Raw genomic sequence first — 3,207 nt, forward strand, 5'->3', positions numbered from 1 at the left:
ATTCCAGCAATTCACCTTTAGTTTGTGAATATCAGTAAGGTCCATTTCTTGCAAACAGTGTAAGATGGATTATGATCTTTAATCCATTTTGTCAATTAATATCTTTTAGTTGAGAACTTTAGGCTATTGATATTCAGTATAATTATTGAGATATGATTTTTAATTCCTATCATTTTTAGTTATGTTTTCTATTTGAGGTATTTTTATTCTTTGCTTAATTGTTCATTTGATGAAAATCACTCGTTCTTTGCTTCTGGTGTTTATTTTTTATTTCTTCTTTGTAATTTATTTCTTTGGTATTTTCTCTAGTGCTCATTTTGAAGATGTAAATTTCTTTAACTTCTGTTTGTTATGAAAGATTTTTGTTTCACTGTCATATTTAAAAGCTATCTTTGCTGAATAGAGCAGTCTTGGCTAGAAGATTCTTTCTTTCAGAGTTTGGAATATATTGCTCCAGGTCTTTCTGGCTTAATAACTTGGTTTGAGAAGTCTGGGGTAATTTTTATTGTTTTACCTCTGAAATGTCTCTTGGTCTTTTACTATCACTGTATTTAAGACTCTTTCCTTGTCTTCTTTGTTAGTTTGATTATTATATGACATGGTGATCATTTCTTTCCTTTTCTTTTCTTTCTTTTTTTGGTGGTACTGGGGTTCCTGGAAGCCCTTCTATGGGCTACACTCCCAGACCTATTTTTTAAAATATTTTTTATTTGGAAACAGTGTCTCCTAAGCCAGCACAGCTGGCTTTGAACCTGCACGATCCTCCTGTCTCCACCTCCCAAGCATGGGGATTACAAGCATGTACAACCATGCCCGCTTCATGGTAAACTTTCCTAATTGGAGTTATATATGTTTCCTGTACCTGTGTATCATCCTTGTTTTCTGTATTTGGGAAATTATCTGATATTATTTCTCTGAAGAGATTTTTAATTCTTTTGGTTTTACCTTTAGATCTTCTTCTATGCTTATTATACTTAGGTTTGCTCTATTGTTTCCCCAAATCTCTTGCATTTTCAGTGCATGCTGTCAAGTTGATTTTTCTAAATTATATGTTAGGCTGTCATATTTGGAATGGTCATCTTTTGAGAGTGAGATCCTGTTTTCCATGTGGTCTAGTCTACCATTGATTTTGTTGATTCAATTATTGCACCATTCATTTCCTTTAGAGCTTCTTTTTTATTCTTCTTCAGAGTATTAGTTGCTTTGTTGATTTAATATTTCACCTCTTTCAGGCTCTCTGAATTCTTTTCTGAAATCCTGGATCATTTCTACTAATAAACTTCTAAATTATCCTGGCATTTTCTGCAACTCTGAGTTGGTGGATTCTGTTTTTGTGGGATTTAGGAGGCTCATAATTTTCTTGCTATCCTTCTTTCTCATGTTTTCAGTTTTCTTAAGTTTGTATCTTTGTTGCACTTTCTTTCTCCCTTTCCCCCTCTCTTTTTCTGTGTAACCCTATGTCTAATCATTCTTCCTTTATGATATCCTATTCTGGAGGTAAATATTTACTTCAAGATACATTTTAAGTATAAATAGTTTTAGCCATATGGATAAACATAGCTTTCCATTGAGTAAGTATCATTCTACAATACTGTCTCTGCAGTATTTGTTCCATATACCCTTCTATTGTGCTGCCCATAAACTGCCAACTCTGCATTGCAGCTACTCCAGGTCTCTGTCTGGCCACTACAATGGTGGTGATGATGGATAACAGTGTTAAAGACAAGGGACCTGCTTGTTCACTTCCCTAGCAGGTGTATTTATAAACTTTTATGTGTGGGATACTGGGAAGCTTTGCTTCTCAGCTGGTATTGGCCTGTCCTTATTGTCTGGAAATCTGTTCTCTTGGTTCACCTATGTAGTTCAGCTTCAATCTCAACTGTCTGGGTTTTATAGGAATTAAGTGGTATATACCAGGATAAACTGTGATGCAAACAATAGAGTGAGGGATGCAAGAATAGGATAAAGTAAAAAATACAATTAAGTAGAAAAGAGTTTAATAAATAAAGGAAAAACAATTATATAAAATAAGTACTGAAAATAAAGAAAAATTCTAGTAAACAATGTAGAGTATATAGCTATAGTTATAAAAATGGAAAAATATAAGACATGGGCAAACAGGTACACTGGAATTCAAACAACAACAACCACAACAAAACACAGTCACACACATACATACACAAGAGGAAAGGAAAAGAAAAAGAGAAAAAAGAGGAGAACCTTAAGAATTGTTTGACAAAGAATGAGTATAATTTTGTTATTGTTGGAGAAACGCTGACTGCTGTGATTCTGGATGGTCCCTCGCTGGGTTTTCTTTTTTCTTGGATTGAGGCTTTCTTAGAAGAAATGTGACTGCTGCAGCAGAGCTCTGGCTCAAGTCTCTGCTGCCCTTCCTGCTGGGTTTCCTAATTTGTTAATGAGGCATAGAGGGGTGGAAGAGTGGGGAGGGGCTGGCCTCAATTACTGGCTACTTGGGAAAGCTTCTTCACGCCTTGGGTTGTAGCCTAGTGGCAGGGCATTTGCCCCATGTCAACAAAGCTCTTAGGTTCAATTCCCAGCATGGCTAAAAAATGGAAAAAAGGAAAAGAAAAGAAGGGAGAGAGGCAAGAGAAAAATGCAAATGAGAAGAGAAATCCCTATAAATAAACAACAACAACAACCAAACAAACCCCAAACCCCCAAAGCTAGAAAACCAAACAACAACAACAACAACATCTCTTGCTGTTGGCCTCTGTAGTTCACTTGGGTCTATGTGGATATTTCTAACCATTTAGTAACTACATATTACTGTAGATTCCTGAGCATGTTCCAAACCTTCCTGCTTGCTTCGAAACCTACCTCACCCAGGCTCAATTGGTCCAGGAACCTCCAAATATTTTTGTTTGTAACAACAGAGATATTTTGATGTCAATTTTGTTTACTTCTCTATGGGTTCAGAACTTATAATAATGCAAATGACCATTTTTGTGTGTGTGTGGTACTAGGCATTGAACCCAGGGGCATTCTACCTTTAAGCTACATCCCCAGACCTACTTCTTATTCTTTATTTTAAACAAGGTCTCACTAAGTCACAGAGAGTCTCACTAAGCAGCTGAGGCTGGCAGTGAACCTGCAATCCTCCTGTGTAAGCCTCTCAAGTACTGGGATTACAAGCACGTGCCACCATGCCTGGCTAGCCATACATCTAAACTTCTATAGGTAGTAAAT

The sequence above is a fragment of the Muscardinus avellanarius genome (assembly GCF_963383645.1).
Source record: "Muscardinus avellanarius genome assembly, chromosome: 17".
NCBI lineage: Eukaryota > Metazoa > Chordata > Mammalia > Rodentia > Gliridae > Muscardinus > Muscardinus avellanarius.